This window comes from Anopheles moucheti, chromosome 3 (genome assembly GCF_943734755.1).
Source record: "Anopheles moucheti chromosome 3, idAnoMoucSN_F20_07, whole genome shotgun sequence".
Lineage (NCBI taxonomy): Eukaryota > Metazoa > Arthropoda > Insecta > Diptera > Culicidae > Anopheles > Anopheles moucheti.
Genome location: NC_069141.1, coordinates 2,196,810 through 2,215,864, shown reverse-complemented (window position 1 = coordinate 2,215,864; position 19,055 = coordinate 2,196,810).

The following is a 19,055-nucleotide window of genomic DNA, read 5'->3' as shown; positions in this document are numbered from 1 at the left end:
TTGTGACTTCCAATGATCGTTTTGTGGCATGGGTGCAAGTGTGCGTTCAATTGTTCAGTCACGTGCTAGCATGGCAGAAAGGCACCACTGTGTGCGTGCAGGGATGCTGTATGCTTTATCTCCCTACCACTGTATAACTCATCCGTGTGCGCGTGTGTTGGTGAGAGCAGTCATCCTTCGACGTACAAAAATAATAAGCAGAAAAGTATCATCTCACCCTCCCACTCATCCTTGTGGTGCTGAAAACCTCACAAATGATACATAGCGGAGGCCCTGGCAAAATCGATCCATTTTCCGGGGAAACACTCACACACACGCACAACACACCGGTTTTGTACGGTAAGCGAGCTCTCGGAACTCGGAACACTTGTCCCTAGTAGCAAATGATTATGCTGCTGCTGCTGCTGCTGCTGCTACTATTGCTTCAGCCGCTGGAATGGAGCTACTTATCTTCTCCCTGGACGTAACAAAGAGAGAAGCGACACTAGCGGCAAGCGGCCTATAAGAAAATCTTTTTCCATTCCCGAAAAACACTCCACTTGGTGAGCAGGTATCGTTTTTCTTTTTTGCTGTTGCGCCATTCAAAGGGCTTTGGGAATGCGACCATAGTAAAATGTTGGCCCGCAAAAGAAAGGTGCCCAGCATGGCAGTAAAGGATGAATTTATCGAAACAGTTTATCACATAAACAAACAAATTACAGAACTGGTGCTGTTAAATAGGTTCCCTGGCGGAAGGATGGGAACACATATTTAAGACTTTTGGCCTCATATAAGTTTCAAGCGTTAAAGTGGCACTTAGTTTTGATATTTTCTATGTAATGCAATTTGCAACCTTAAGCAAGTAAGCTCTCATAAACATTGCATAACTTTAGGAGGTCGTGGTTTATTACTAGTAACGGAATATGTTGCTAATTTCTAACATGAGTAGTTTTTGGTTGGGTTTAACATTTTATTTTATCGATTGCATACATTCAACCAAGCTGCTTCGATGCTATGAACATGGTGTATTGAAAGAAAATATTAAATCACCCCTGAATGTATGCAATATACATGGCTTAAATGGAAATTCCTTTAAGACTTTAAGTTGTGTTGAATGTTTGTTATATGTTATATCAAAATTCTTCTTTAAACTAACTATCACACAAGCTGAATCTTACTAAATCCGTGTAAATGTATTCAACCACTTTCCTTCCTATAACCAACACTTCACAATTTCCGCGTATCTTCATTACACCCAAGCGCTATCTTGTGGCTCAGTGAAATTTTTGCCCTGACCGTAAAGCATCGGTTGATCGAGCGAACTCCCACCTTTCCCGTGGTGCAACGCAGTGTGACACCCCGAAGGGAAGAAAACAATTCCTTTAGTCTGGCTAATCTTAAGACGGTAATACTTTCCCCTTCTTTATGTGTGCCATGCTGTGTTGAGAAGCGGTATGGGCTTTACCTAATACAACGTGCTCCCCGGTACGACAATGGCGTCGTGCTTAAGCTGAAAACAAAAAAAAAGCGCCACCGTTCACAATGCAGGTACATCCAAAGCCCTCAAGGCGATGGCGTAACACTCGGCACTTGGCGTACCTTGCTGCTATAAGGCACACGGCAAATACACACACCTTCTTTGTACTACTGCTTCCCGCCAATCACCAAGACACCTCGCTGCAGACAGGGGACGTTAAAACTAATGGTACGATTCATTAAACCTCCCATTACCGGAAAAAGTTGAACGATCCTACTCCTTCGAGGGGGATTCGCAAATTCTTTTATCTCTTTTCGGGTTTGTTTCTTTTCATTTTCTTTGCGGGGAAACAATATTTTAAGCACTGAAAAAGCATCCGTCGTTGCATCCTATTTCAACTAGACTTGATTAGCTTTTCGCTTTAAGCTAACGGTTCTTATTAAGATAAAATGATCCATTTCGTTGGGAATCCACTTCACAGGATAGGATTTACCATAACACTTCAACAACCCTCAACCTTCGTGCGAGAAACTACTGCATAGCCCCGAAGTAACTTCCCTCATTAGTTGTTGTCCCTGTTGCTGTTGGCTGGAAATATTTTTAATTTTATACAAACTAATAGCCACATTATTACGCTGCAGCAGCTGGTTTTTTTGTTTCGGGTGCGAGATGACTTAAAAATTAAATTAAATTACGGCACACTCATTTTCCGACCACCTCGCCATGTCTCCTGCTTCCACAAACACTCATCTCTTTCGTGCTCATGTGTGTGAGTTTCTGTTCCAGCACCTAGCTTTACTTCGTGCGTCAGTCGGTTCCGCCTGTTTTTTTGTTTCGTTTTGCTGCCAAATTTTCATTTTGCGAATAGCTGATGACTGTCGCATCCTGTGCTTGCAGCATATGTTGCCAAAATCAGCCAAACTGATGGTGTTTATATCTCGCAAGTTGTTACTTTGTTCCTCCGTATCTACGTCACTAACGGCACTCAGACTGAGTGGCGTGTAGTGGCAACTTTGTGCTTAATGTGTCTTAGTAGTAAAACTCAACCGTATGTACGTAGCAGGATGTTGCAGTCTAAGCTGATCTGTTTCGGAACGGTTGATTTGGCGGGATCGGATGGGATGCTTTCAGTTTTCATTAATTGAGTTATGTTACTGCAGATATCGATAACAATATAGTCGGATGAGTGATTCCGCAACGAATATGAAATAAAATAAGACATCAGTTTTTTAGAACTAATAGAAACGTAGTAGCAAACAACATTATCCAACTATTCCAGTTATTTATTGGAATAAAAAAAAAATAAATAAAAATTAAATTGTTAGATGGAGTTTTTGTTGAAGGCTCAATGACGTTTAATCTAATACAATACATCTAATACTTTTGCAATTTTGCAAAAGATCCGTTTCTGTAAGGCATTACATCCTTTTTAATTAATACTAATATTTTTTATTTATACCAGCCTTAGTAGCAGAAAAAAATCTCGCCCACTAATCAACACTCATCAACTTAAAGATAAACAGTTAGACATCCGTAAATTCGAGGGCAACGAAAAACAAGCTTCAATCAAAGAAAAGAAATTCTCCACCGAAACAAAAGCTCCATAATCACTATCAGTTATTAATAGTCCTACTTTTCGGGATAACAAACCGAGGAAGCAGAGAGGAAAAAAAACACATCTACTACCCTTACTTTATTCTTCATCCGGCATCCACATTCTATTAATGTCATCGCCTTTCCGTTATCTGCCGTGGAGCCTATTCAGTGATTTCTTTTAATACATTTGCGCTCCTTTCATTCGAAGCGCTCCATTCTTCCCGGGAGCCCGAATACGCGCCATTCCTTTCATACCGCAATCGGCAGAGGAAAACCCATTCATTATACCGCACTGTAAGCGCCACAAATCGCCTTATCGCTCGCGTAAATCTATATTATATTTTTGCCCGGGAAAGCATCCAACAAAAGGGGTCCTTGCGCCCGTCCCGTTTTGGCCGGACAAGTGGGCCAAACGGGCACGAATGCCATTTCATTTCATCTCGTACGAGCTAGCTGGGAAATGGAAATGGTCCTTTCAGCCACCGGGTCAGCATTTGAACATTCTCCTCTCGACCCCGCGGTAGATAGTCCGCGCCAGCGAAACCAACCATTAGGGTAGATCATTAAATCGGTACAACTACTTTTATTAAACAACATTCACCGGTAGCAAATTTCCACCGACCACTTTTGGCAAACGTTGTCGGGGATGGGTTACACCGTGCTAAAACTTTTGAATGGAAATACTTTTTTATAAAGTTATAATGGGCCAACAAAAATGTATACATTTGAATGAAAAACTTCCCCACTTGGCACAATGCCGTTAGTAACGGGGCACTAAATTATAAACCCACGATAACACACCAGCACAACCCGATAAAAAGAACCCCCATTCTGATTGTGTGCGAATTCAAGCGAAAATTATAAACGGGGAGAAATGTTACCGGTCCAGTTAGGAGAACCATTTGCCCGGTAAAATTCCCAATCATCCATGCATTAAATTGTGTTCTCTTGAAATTTAGTTTTAAATTAAATGATAACAAATGGTTGCCGCATTCCCCAATGATAGCTATTAGAAAGCAATGAAGCGGAGGGCGGGAGATGATTTAACCGCACCACCAATTCCCGAACAGTGCGATCACTGGTGTTTTCCGGTGCGCCATGGAGGGAGAAAAATTCTTTTCAAATAAACACCAAATCGATGTTTACTTTTATTCGTCGCCCACAGCATCATCCGCTGTCGGTGGGGCAGTGGAGTATTGGCCAGGAAATGCTCCGCAACTACTTCCGCGGTTCCCTGTTCCGCGGCCAGTTTGCATTCGATTTCGTTCACATTCTCGATGGTGTTGGGGTTTACTTTTCCATTTAAGCAATTTTCCACCCACGCCCTGGAATTGACCAAACCGAATCAACCACGCAATTGGTATTGTACACACGCAGGCGGGAGGGGTTAGCGAATCGGGCAGTGAGGTATTGCAGTTGACATTAACCACAAACGCTGCACGCCCGAACCCACGACAAAATGGCCGCTTGCTGTACTTGCTGTGGAAATTAAGTGAAAATGAAACAAAAATCATCGTCCCTCAACAACCCATTGTTGCACCACGAGAGCGCACACAGACTGCATGTTCCAATCTGGTTTGTAAAGGCTTTGGGTTTCGTCTACACTCCCGTGTACCGCGTGAACACTCCCCGCGAGTGAGCTTTTTCGGACTGTTTTGGGCACGAACGCGCTAGGGTGTGAAGCACCCATATGGCTTTGCTAAGCTCGTTAATAGACACAAATACGCAAACGCAATAAATACAAGCACTTTGGTTAATCCTATGACAAATTCACTCGCGAGAAGCAGTGGAAAAAAAGGGAATGGACCATATGAGGAAGAAGAACGAGGGTGGAAAAAGGGTGACACTTTTGCACAATTTTCCACGATACCGTTCAAGCACTCGAACACGAACTGTTGAATAAATTTTCAACAAGGGTTATCCGTGCATAGCGCCTAAATGTATGCAATCGAATGATCGTTTTATCATTTACACGTCCTTTTCCTAGTGTAATGCTTCAATACCATTAGATTCCATGAAACATGAGTCAATTATTAAGCTTGAAGCGGAACGCATACACACGATACGCGTAAAACTAAAATACGCTTGTCTTTTCTTGTTACCGAGTGGAGTTCATTATAATCATAGGACTTTCACGAAAACGCCTGATGGTATGCAATTTAGTAGTTAAAGCAATTTAAAATATTTTGCATATCTAAAATCTATTTAATTCATTCATTATGTTTTTTATGTTATGATAAAACTAATGATCCATTTTAAATTTTAAATCCATTGCATTTGACTCGAAAATAAGCACAATAAGAAAAGAAGCAGAAGAGAAACGTCATACTCGATACAAAATGTATGGAATACGCGGGTATGTTGGTTGCCAAGTTACGTGGTAAAGTTTAAAATAAGTCAAAATAAAATACTTACTGCTTGTTGAAAATTAATTATTCTGTATCATAACATACAGGATCAGGATCGATCCATAACTCCATCCAGACCAATTATCTCTAGCAAGGACTGTCTATCCGGTTACGTGGTGAAAGAATATAGCTTAATTCATATAAATCAACCAAAATACTTGTGACATCATTGGGAAAACTTGTCTCTACTATAGTTATCACTTATTTAGAAAAAAGTCAGATATCATTTTCTTCGAAGCTGTTACGTATAATGACAGTAAACTGTACACCTCGATAAATTTCATTTTCACTGGCACCATTTCGTTGGAATTCGTTTTTCTTACTTCTCGGAAATTGGTCACCTCATCGACAGAGAGCTAATTAACGTACGTTTCGATCCCCATCCAGCAGCTACCTCCTAACGTTCATAAAATAAAGCAGAAAAATATGTTTCACTATACTCGAGACCAAGTGAAGAACCGGCCCAATAGAATATAAACGCTCCATCATAGGCCTTTCCAACGGGTGCTCGAGAAATCCACGTCCGGAAGAACAGAGCGTGTGGCAAATGGTATCAAGTACAGAACAGTCGTCCTACCACGAACGAACGAACGATCCATTCAGCCGTTCATCCCCCGGTCATCTAAATCAAAAATGTCCTCCACAAATCGTGTGTTTTTTTTGCTTCTTATCAAACCCTTTCCCATGGCATGCTGGGGCCTGTCGGTTGTTTTCTCACTTCTATTCGTTCGCCACTTCTGCCGCTAGGACCCTAGGATCTTTCCCATCGTCAACCTCACAAAACCGGTGGCCCTACACGCTGTTACTGACATCAATAACTTGTGCCGGTGCTGCCGATTTCATTTCTGAGTTTATTCATGGTGAAACACCTCACACCCACCGCCAAACGGCCATTCGTGACGGCCATCAGCTGCAGCCGCTATCCACGATGAAAAGCGCCACATTTAGCCACAGCCCCGGGTACTTCTAGCGGGAAGAAAAATCTGCTTCTGAAGTGGCCACCATTCGTAACGATACTCCGGGGTTGTGAATGTTCACGGAGCAAAACGAAAAGAAAATTTTCCTTATGCCCAGTCTAGTGTGAAACGACCGAGTGATGGAAAATGGGATGAAATTTTCTGCCTTCAATGGAAGAAAACCCACGTCACCGAGTGCTGTGTAGAGTGCGTGGAAAAAAGTGGAAGGAAAGGAAACGAAAACACAAATACACACCGACACACACGCACACAGGAGGCCACCGCTCTATCTGGTGGTGGCCATTTCATCCCTTTTTTTTGCGCCTTTGTATGTTGTGGCTAAGCGAGGACATTATGCTAAAAGTACACCCCGGTAGGCGTACGCTGGCCGTGCCACTAGACTCGAGTGGACGTAGCGGCGTTGTGGCAAAGAAGAGAAAAATCATCGTGTCCGTGCAAAACCCGGCCGAGACATAAAAGGGGATTCAACCGGAAGCCCGGCATGGTCGCGTCACAAATGGCGAACCCAAACTTCCTGCCGATGGTCCTAACCGTACCATATTGATTTGTGGTCTCGTGTGGGAAGACGCGCACCGGCATAGTGGAAGTTGCTGAGTAATATGATTTTTATCCTCCGACGAAGGTCACCTTGCACGATCGATCGTCTTTCCACTACCTCACTGGCGGTTGTGTTCCTGTGCTGTGCTGACGGACACTTTTCTAGAGCTTTAAAATGAAATCTCAGGCGCAGGAAACACATTTAAAGGGTGAGGGTGTAGAAAAATATGTAACTTGCATATAATGCCTCAACAAATATAATAAAAATCATATGGCGAGGAATTATAATCAAATTTTATTCTTTGGAGAAGAAACCCCGAATTAAAACGCCCGAATGTATGCAATGTGAACATTTGCTTCCAATAGCCTTACTGCAATCTACTAGTTAACAACGTGATTAATAGTAACCACATAAAAGTAACGAATCATTTTACAACGATTACATTAGCATTTCTGCTGTAATTTGATATACTAAATATCACATCATTTGCAAACGCCCACACACATACACACAGAGCAGCCAATTTTATTAACCTTATCACTCGGGCAGTACGTGCGACCATAAAAACCAGTACATGCTTCATTTGAATGTCTCCACCGACTCATCTTCACGCTGAGCTGCTTATCGGATCGCGCCAGAATTTGTTTCACCCCTTCTGCCCTTCCCCGCGGATCTCCCACCTTCCCTGCGCCTTTCAATACAAAACCAACGACCCGGGAAACTGTCCCAGCAGTAATCATCGATCGACACACTTCGACGGCCCCGGGCGGTTCACCCATCCCTGCTTTTTTATGTGAGTATCTTTGTGAGTTGGTGTGTCCGCTCGTGGTTCGTTTTGCTCCTCGCTTTTCCATTTCCCATTCCCGCATTTCTCACGCCCATACAACGAGGTTACAGCATCCAGCAGCGTGGTTCACCGTGTGATTGTGTACAGTTTCCCCTGGCCATCCGTGCCATGGGCCTGGGCAATGGTGAGATTTTTGCACAACAGCACTCGGAAAAATCGATATCCGGATCCGTCTTCTACGGGGAGTTCCCTCGAACGGGAGCGAGGTTTTTAGATCGTTGGCTTGTTACTATTTACCGCGTCTGTGTGTTTTTTTTATTTACGGCTTTTTTGGCTAAAGAGCTTTTTTTCCTTCCTGAGGCTGGAAACGCGTGTGACTTTATGTGCCGGGTTAAACTTTAGACACGCTTTGGGGAATGGTGTTTTTATTGGTTTTGTCTGTTAGACATTTTACATTTTTTTCAACTCCAGGGCATGGAAATGAATCCCCGTTGAAGAACATTTAACATAAATTTTCAACTTGCCAGACAATGCTTACTTGCAGTTGGAAAATTGTTACCTCAAACGCTGAAATTCTTCAAGCTCATTTCGTAATCCTGCTGCCGTAGAACAAAAGCCATCTCAACGTTAAAAGGAACAATATTTTCTCCGAAAAAACAGCTCCCAAAGTGTACGCATGCATATAAAAACGATGGAAATATTATAGGCCATTTTCGCAGCGTTCTTGCAGCATTCGTCGTCGCCGTCCCACAAGAAAGGCAAATTTGATCGCAAACGACGAAACTAATCGAAAATATGCAAATTCTTTAATTAAAGCTAAAAGAGTACCTCGGCGAGGTTCTTTCCATTACCCTTTAGCAGATCGGGGTCACGCGGAACTGGTCGCATTTGCTGGTAGTGGCACATCATGCTAAAGGCAGTGAACTTTATGTCGTTGCCGGTGTGAGTATACCAATGGGAACCGTTTGGGTGCCATAATCTGCTAGCGGGAAGGCAATTGAACGAGCTGGTTTTAAAATCTTACGATAATTAGCATGTTACTAGTCGCAGGAGAAAAGACTCCTCGGCGTCTGTGGAACGATGCACTAGGGAAGATTTTTCAAGAAAAAGTTACCCGCTAAAACCTGTTTCAATATCTATGTCGTAAAAGCTTCCTTAATTACTTGAATATATAAGTGGTAGATACTTATTTTTTGTCTTTAATATATAAACTAAGATAAATGTAAACAAAACAAGAACAGTTTACTTTTCCTCTTTGGTATAACAACGCCTGGTATTATGCAAGCAATGTATGTAACCCATTTAATCCGAAATGGGTACGAAATCTTCACCCAAAATGGCAGACTTTGAACCCCTTTTAGAAATTACCCAATCCCGGGGACTTGGACTTTATTTTCATCTAGCCATGTACAGAACTCGACTTACTGAAGAACGAAAATTCTATTTTTTTATTTTCTTTGCATTTTGTACAAAGATATATTCTTTTACTTGTACACTTTTCACTACTCGGGTATGTATGAAAAACAAGCTTTTGCGTCCGATCGATCAATTATGCTACAACAGAGGCATTATGGAGCGAGCCGACCACCTACTCCTACCTAACTTTGCTAACGGTGGGATAAACGCTGCAGGCTGTTACCGAACCGTGCGTAATTGGCGTAACGAAACCATTCAGCCAGTTTCTCGGTTTGCAAGGAAGAAAGCTCAATTATATAACTACAGGTGCAATAATTTATCTTATCGAACAACTCACTAGTGTCGCTTCTACCTTCTACAATGGCCTGCAAACGGTATGCGTTCTTTCCCGGTTCCCGATGCATGATCAGATATATCACGAGTTTTTCCAACCCATCCAACACATCCTGGCCCGGCCACAGTCGGGAACGAGAAACGACCGATCCATTAACTGCAAACCCCACCGGAATCACCGGGTTTCCGGTCGTATTTCCTATCGCTCAGCAGCCAAGACTGGATTCTACAAGTATTCCATCCCGTTTCCATGCAGATGATACTAATGGGAGCAACATACTAACATAAAAACACACGTGCAAACACACACACACACACACCCACCCACGTATGATTGTCCTAGTCTTTTCCCATACGCCAGGTTAAATACGGAACAGTTCCCGTGGGAGAGGTAGCTCAACGTTGGTTTTGGTTTGATTTTAATATTTGATGCATACTGATACCTTCCAGTGTTCTTCTTTCTTGGCGCCCATTTCCCCAGTGCTTGTCGACTCGAAACAGTGGTTTTGTTACTTCGTCTTCAACCTGTGGGCTTTGTGGTTGTCGGACGGTTGTAATAGTTGTTCAGCCTGTGCTGCGTGTGGGTTCAATTCGAACCTAATCCTTCTCGGAATGCTCAAATGACGGAGCACCAGTTGAACCTGGACGCTGTTGTCACTTTCCACCATGCAACGGCTCCGACCATTAAATCCCGGCAAAGTGAATTACATTTTACAGATAAATATTACTTCCATTGGGTTGGAGCTTTTGTTCAACTGGGAAATAGGCCACCTGGCGTAAAGCAAGCGTAGCATCATTTTTAATCCAATTATAAGCGTAGTTTTATATCAACACGTCAATGCAATCTGTTAATGGGAAGCTTGAAAACCGTCCTAATGCTGTGCAGAATATTTTTGCAGGCATTGTTTAACTGGTAGAGCAGTTGAATGAGAAACAATTTTATAACAGGAAATGTACACTGCAAATTGCATACATTTCGGCGCTACTTCGTTCTTGTAACATTCAAAAGATAGGCAGTGTGAAAATTTTAATTATTCCTTGATTCACAGGACAGTACGCCCAAAAGTATGCAATCCGCCCAACCACTCTATCGCTTTAACAACTTTGCTAAGTCGTTCATCTATTTATGGAAACTGAGTCCGATACAAACAGTTCCACTTAGCCGGAAATCCTTCGTGGGCTGTTTTGATTTTCTCAATTCAATTGAATAAAAATGTGTCGTTCTGGTAAATCAAACCCAGAACCTTTTGCCACCTCGGCTTCATACTTCTTCGAGTCATTGTTTGCGTGCAGCTGAGTGGAAATGGTAGAAACACAATAAAGAAATGGACTTCTGGCCCTTCCGCAGCTGCCTTCATAATCACACTTTCACAATGGCGATCATAAAAATCAAGCTTCCTTGTGGAAACTGTCCCAAGCTGTACCACCGTGACCGGCACTAGCAGAAGAAGATAGAGAGAGAGCGAGAAAGAAAAAAAACGTACTATTACTGATGATGAAGTCGTACCAGCCATCCGGCCACACAGCACCAGGCTGTGTGCGGTCAGTCACAGATGTGGGTTGGTTTGAACGATGATGGAAAATGTATTTCGATCGCTCGAGTGTGAACGACTACTAGTTTCCAAACCCAAGTCCCAGAGCCCGTAGTCCCAGCACCGTAGCCAACAAACAACAACGGAGCAAAACCATCGACTGTAAAACTACATTTTATTCCTCGCCCCTCCGGGTGCCTGGCCTACTCCTGCGTGAGGGTTTCTCCGTTGCCACAACCACTGCAAAAAGGGCTATTGCGTCGTGGCTTTGGTATGAAAATCGACAACATGCGCTCGATGCTTTGCATCGTTTCTCTTCCAATCTGGCCCATACGTCCATTTGCCTTTCGCTTCCCTGCCCCATGCGAAGGTCCAGCAAGTCGTAGCCCGTTTACCAATTGCCCCCAATGCATGGCGTCACCCGCTTCGGGTCCGTGGTACAATCTCATCGCTGTGACTCTAATCCTCTTTGTGCAATCATCTCCCTTTGGCCGGTGCCTGTCCCGTCCCATCTCAGCCGTCTTGCTGCGGGTGAGGTTCGTTGTCATCCATCTTTGCAGCATGCTGGTCCGGTATTTCTTTAGGCGGACTCTGTGTGTGGTACGACCGAACCGTCCGAAAATTATTTCGCACGAATACATCTTTAGTTGCAGTCGTGGGATAAATTTGATATCACAGTCACACAAAGGATGTACGACTGTGTAGGTACGTGTGTAGGCGTTGGGTAGGTGGTGTTGTTCACCCAACCTTTCCCGTTTCTTCACATTCTGTCGATGGATTGATAAGTTACCAGCCGTAATGTACCGTAAGTTGGAATTTTGGAACGTTACGTATATTGCCATTGTAACATTGGGGTACACACTAAACCTATAAAGTCCAACCAGTCCTAATACCCACCTTGAGTTTAAGTTTAAAATTAAACATATTGAGGTAACGTGTAATCACGTCATAACATCGAAAAGTATGCATTCCTGATACATTAGATCAGTAAAACAGCTTTCAAAAGCATACCTGTAGGCGCTGTGCATTAAAAGATGTTTGTTTCATACCTTTTCCATACCTTTAGGCACGTTGTATTAAAAAAGCAATTCAGAAATGATTTACTGAACAATGAAATCATTGTTGTACACCACATTTTTCTTTTCCCGTAACTTATCCATCCAACCACAAACTTTTTGAATGTGTTTGTACAATCCAAAAACCGCACACATCGAGCGCCATCTACCGGCAAACCAGAAGAAGTGAAACAAAAGAAGAAGAAAAAATGGCGGAGAGAAAAATATAGCGAAATCTATGCCCCGCATACTGACTGAGGAACCCTGCCGGCTCTGTTGAAGATAGCTGGCGTATCCTGGCCGGAGGATGCGCTTGGTGCACACCACTCTACCCACGCACCAAAAACCTTCCCCCCATCCACAATGCAAAAGCACATAAATACATCAACCGTCAGATTATTTTTTTCGCTCGTTGCTTCTTCACCATGCCCCCGTGCCTTGTCCTTCGCGTTGTTATCTTTCTCTTTCGTTAGTAGTACTTTCTCCACTGCGTTGCGTTGGTGCGAGCATTTGCAGCATCCCTGTCGGAAGGGCTAAATAACAGTTACCATGGAAACGCTCGGTAGCTCGCAAGTCGATTTTCCGTTTGTTCCAGCTGTAGCAGTAGCACGTTCTTCATCTTTTCCATGTTCTCTCTCTCTCTCTCTCTCTCTCTCTCTCTCTCTCTCTCTCTCTCTCTCTCTCTCTATCTCTCTCTCTCTCTCTCTATGTCTATCTCTCTTTCTCTCTCACACGCTCATTTATCTTACTACTTGCCATTTCTGTTCAGCACTAGATCTCACGTTTTGGTTGGTCCTGTTTGTGTCGTGGCGAGGGCTGCTTAATAATGCGCCGGTTGGCAGGGTTCGGTCGAACTTGCCATACTCGCGTTTGAAATACGCTCCCTGGTATGATGTCAAAATTAGCCCCCTTTTGTAATACCGTCCTCCGGCGTAAGGTATTCGGTACGTGTTTTCTCGTACTTTGTTTTGCCGTTGTTCTTGCTCTTGTTCAACCGGCTTATGATTACCTGTCTACCTTTAATGAGGTTTGCAGGGAGTTGTGTTTTTCCTTTCTTTTTTTTTTAATTCGTATCTCTTTCTGTTGCCGCTTCAAACCGTTCTACCGTGTGCTGATCCTTTTCAACATTTCTCCTCTCCTTGACCCCCCCCCCTCCTCTTCTTTCCTGGTCACATCCATCACGATATACACCTCCAAAGTTAGTCATTCGATTTGAATTTTCATTTCGCTTTTTTATTCTACATCTCTGCAGCTCTTTGTGTGCCAAAGCAAGGGGTAGAACAAAAACCAATCTTTTGTTAATTTATCTATGAACAGGACTGCTCATTTCACACAAAAAAACGTGCTCAAATCTTCTTCCGTGTTTCTCTCCCCCAATTTTAAAGCTCATCAATGACGCACTGATTGCGTTTATCGCACAATTTAATGCTGGCAAAACTTTTTCTTAATTATTGGCATCCTCCGACCGATGCGATAACTTGGATTTTTTGTCGTCCTGTTTGTACTTTTTCCACAAACCGTTAATTGCGCAGTTCGGTTAAAACCCCGTTCAGAACGTTTCCAGTTGGATTGACTCTAGCTTCCTGCACCCGAGAAAACTTTATAGCAGTGACGCAAAGTTTTAAAAGTGGTTATGCTTGGTTTAGCGTAATTTTAACAAGGCTTCTTGGAGTTCGTTCTACGCTTACGGTTTGAAAAGCGTTCTATATGCTAACGTGCAGTATTTTGTTGTTGTTGCAGTGGGAAAACACTCGATTTCTACTTACAAAAAAGTTCTTCCTTGTTGGCAGCCCAGAAACACACTTGCTTGCTTTCGGCTCGTTGTTACACATGAGCGTAATAAATATTTGCTACCTTGCCATCGTGCCCCGGGCTATGACGGGAATCATCTGCCCGGCAAGCCCAGAGCCGATGCATGTTTAATAATGTGAGATGATTGATTTCCTGTCGGCCCTCCCGAGACCAAGTGCGCTTCTGCCTTTAATCAATCCTGTGGTCATGCTTTCATCTTGATGCACAAACTGGCAAACGGACACTCTACAGTACGTCACGAATAGATTATACAGCAATGAGCAGAAGCCTATTTTTTATGATAAGATGTAAAATAACTTTGGGAGAAGATAGTATTTCAAAAAACTCTATCAACAAGCATGTAATCACAGCAAACCTACTCATGCAAAATATTTAAACCTAGATATGCTGCAAATATTTTAGAATATCTACATTTATCAAGCTTGGCCCACCTATCTTATAGATGAATTTTTCCTTTGCATTGGTCACTTGTAATTATAATCAAGTATAATATAGATCAGTAAATGGCTATTTCTACAATCAATGCTTATTACGCTTCGGATGATATGGATTACATTTTCGTCACGTTCTATAGCAACACCGTAACATGAATTGATGAGTTGAAAATGTTCAAACATTTGCTAATAGGCTAAAACGGTGAGCGGTTTAGAGGACTCCTGCAGCAGGCCATGACCGGCCAAGTACAAACATCAAATCTTTTTGCTTTATAACTCAAACTTTAAACTAAACACTGTGACGTGTGGATAATTTTATCCGCCACTGTACAAAGGGTGCAGCAAAAATTTACATTACCTATGCTCTTTCACCGGACCGAAAATTTGCCGAAAAAGTGACTATCAATATTATAACGGCATTAAATATGTATCCGTTTCGCAGTTTTCTCGCACTTGCAACCGTTGATCTCGTTCTTATTTTTCCCGAGAATGCTGATCGTTCGGTGCGTTCGACTAGCTATAGTTTCTCCATCGGTAAACCATTGCATATCACCGAGCGCGACCAGATGAGTAATTTCATGGTTGCGCGATTCATACCATTTCACCGTTCCCGGGGTCGGTTGTACCATGCTAATAACTCATTCAAAAACTCAATCAACCGTTCACGGGGAGCAGCTCCCGATCCCGAGCACGAATCGATCCATAGTAAAATGAGATCAGCAGTCTCTGCTAGCTTAATGTGTGTGTGTGGGTGATACCGAATATGCGGGAAGCAGGAACATTTTTTGTGGCAGACGGAAACAGATGGAGGCACCAACAACATTCATCCCTTGACCATGGTTCGCGGTTAAATACGGGATGGTTTGATATAAAATTTACACTGAACATAACAAAAAAAGTGTGCTGCCCAACAACTGGCCATAACCGTTGTCGGTGAGTGGGTTTTTGGTCGAGTGGTTTGGGTGAAAATCCTAACGTTGCATTTTCATACATCACATTCGTTGCATGCAGGGGCTATGGGAAAAGCCAAACACACCCTTAATACCGACCACCATCACCACGACCAGTGTAGCCCTTTTTGGGCATGAAATTCTAACGTTTGCTTCTTTTTTATCTTTTTGGTCATGATCATGATCTGGCACGATTGGAGCCACCCCGTCCACCATCGCTGGAAAGCCAACCACCCAGTCAACAACAAACCCACCACCGACAATAATTTTCATTCAGATATTGATCTGTAACTTCTCATCCTACCCTTACTTTGCATCCTTTAACCGAGAAGAGGAGAGAGCAAATGGAAAATAAAGCAGAAAGCATCGTACAGCATCCTTTTCTAGTTACAAACACATCCACTAACACACGCGCACAGCTCGAATAACACACGAGCAACTACAAAACACACCAACACTTTCAACCTGATTCTGCAATTTGAATGTATGCAATCCGCACCACACACTCCTACGCGCTCGTGCAGAGGGCAGTCGGTGGGTCGGTTCAGTACCAGACCATTTTATTGCTCCCGTCCCTACGTTGTTGGTCCTTTCCCGCTTGAGTTTTCCACTACCTCCTAACACTTCCTTGCCACAACACCTCCTTGCATGGTTTGCTGCGATGCAAGAGTGTGAAAGCAAGAAGAGACGCAACGGAAAGAGATAACCAGCGTTGAAAATGTTGCATTTCAGTTTCACATTACCTTTCTCTCTCTCACACACACTTTCAAAATTGATTTCCTCTCTCCTACACACGCACACATGTTGTTTGTCTTTTTCCATGTACGCTTCAGAGGGATGGAAAACGCACACAGCCACACATTCAGCAACAGTTCAGCGCCTGAAACGCAAAACGGAACCTCTTCCCAGCACAATGGCCGAGCCCGGCCATACTCAGGGTAGGGAAATTTTCGACTTTTCCCAAATTGTTCACCCAGGAAGAATGCGAAGGAATTTATGTGTCGTTTGTTTTCTATCTTTATTTGCACATTTCTCTTCTTTTTTAGCAGGTTTTTGCAGGGAATGAGTGTGTGACAGAGGAAGGCCAGTTTTATCCAGTTATGAAAGCGAAAAACTTTCACACTACAATGGGGCTACTTAGGGCCATTTGACTTTCTATTATTCTTCTCAAATTGTTTTACTCGCCGCCATGGAGTGCAAATACAAGTTTTTTTTATTTGAAGAAAAATGGATTGCGTTTATCACTCGTTCGACATTTGGATGAAATATCTTATCTGCGTTTGATGTTGGTACATTGGGAAAAGTGCATAATAAATCCTACACGGTGGGCAACTTATATCTTATTGAGCTTCATATTTCCGAAATCATTCGAGCGGGTGAATTGTAATGAAAAATGCATGCTCAGATTTAAATTTAATATGTTGCATGTTTGCAATAATTGTTTAACGTGATTTGCTAGTCTTACACCCTACAAAATTATATATACACCTTAACATGTGTTCATCGGCACCGAAGTTCGCCTAAATATAGGCAATTTAAAGATATTGTTTCATTTATTAAGTTTTGCACTGTATACGTTGCATGTCGTTTTACTATTATTTTACATGACTAAATGATTTGAGATTTGAGGAATTTAATACTGCTCGAACTTATCGAATAGTGCAAATCAATTGATTAGCAACCATACCATTCCAATACCAGTTCATTATCACTTAAATGTTGCTAATTTAATATCGCCTAACCAGTGCACTGCACAGTGAATACCATAAAACACTTAACCGCTTGCGCATATTAGAAGATTATGCTTCAATAACGATTAGAGGGCTTTATAAATCAATGTTAACTCAACTGGCCCATAGCAAACTTCTACTGGCATCTATTGCAAATTTCCACCCCTTGCCGGAAGCTATGAAATGAAATAATTTTCACTCAACGTTTTAAATGCCCTGCACTCCAACGTGCGTCGGGGGCGCTCTCGTCTCAAATCTGATGTACGTGATCTTTCGACACATGCCATTAGCAGTGTAGGGAGGCGTATGGAATCGATACAATCTGGTATTTCCGGCATCCGGTGGGTATTATGATGGAACATGGCACCGTTCGCCAGTGCTTCCAGGCTATGACGTGCATGATGATGCACCTTGATGACTTTTCCGAACCGATAAATGAACGATCCACGGTTGCAACATCCCTTTGCTATTCTTATGATTATTTATACAGCTTCTAACACTCGCTATCCCTCTTTCTCTCTATCTCTCTCTCTCTCTCTGTATCTCCCTTGCTCTATATCTATTTCTATATATCTATTCTCTTTTCCTCGCTTTCTCTAGCATGTTTCTATCGGTTCAAGTGTATATTTTATTGATTTATAATCATGAGCTCGAAACGTGAACCGCATAAGCGCTGTGTGCATATAAATGAGTAATGCGATCTCATGCATAACTGTACTGTGTTGATTTCTGTGAAACATAACCCTTGGAAGGTTTGTCCAGTTTGCGATGTACCGCTATCCTCAGAGCAAACTTACCAGGAAGTTTGTACGGTGTTCGTTGTAGAAATAATTTCACGAAGGATGTTCATTCTAAATGTGAACCAGCTTTCAAGAACAACTTCAGTAGTATTATCTACATCAATCCAGGGAGTTTCCTGAGCACTCCCGTTCCTATTTTTGTTATCTACTAGAATTGTGCACATATGGGTAGAGTTAAAAAAATAAACAAAACTACACTTCCAAAGAAAGAGTCATCAAGGGTTCACTTTCTATTCTAGCCAAGATATTATTTGCAGGAATATGTGATCCATTTTCCATCGAATATGGCCCGAAACCCTTCTAGGCGTATCTGTTCAGATCTATGTCCCCCTTACCAGGAGAGAGGAATGTATTAAGCATGTATCGTAACAGTCATTTGAATCAAACAGTCAAAGAAAGTTCAATATTCGCAGAAGCATTTTGGTTTGACTGACTTTTGGAAGGTAACATAAAAGAAAAGGTCAAATGCTTAGTATTGATGAAAAAACTGGCTTCAAAGGAACTATTGCCATTTTAATATACATGCTTAGTTCCATTTATTATCATTGAAGCGCTTTAAAGCACAATAAATATAAAATGTTATCATAATTTTAAATTGTTCCACTGGAAGTCTGGTTTTATCGTTATATACAACGATTAACAAACACTTTACGTATTTTTATGGTGTTTGGTTTTTAATGAACATTTGACATTATAATTACACTCTCATCGTTTCGCTTCTCTGCACTATTTTCGCATCACGATTGTTCGAAACTTTTCGCGGTAATAACGGTTATACATCAAACCGCGCGTTCTACCCACCCGTTCGGATGGTTTGATAAATTATTTAATGACTAACCACAACATCACGGTCCAATGAATGTGTTGCATAGCACAGCAAAGCATCAACAACAAAAATACCGAAACAACCCACACCAAATACCGTCAACCGAAACAAATGCCCAGCCAACCAACGTAAAGCGTGCATAAAATGCATGCAACCAAATCATCAACAGCACCTAACTGACCACCATCATGTACTATCGGTGCGAGAGCGGTACCAGCGCCACCATCAGAAGTCACCGTTTTGTGATCCTGGCCGCGATCACCCACACACACACACAAACTCCCCCTAGCAAATGGTAACATCAAACAAGAATTGGTAGCCAAAAGCAACAACAACGAAAACTCCCTTCAATGTTTCACCATCAATTGGTTAGAAATGTACGGCACACCCACCATCCACCATGGT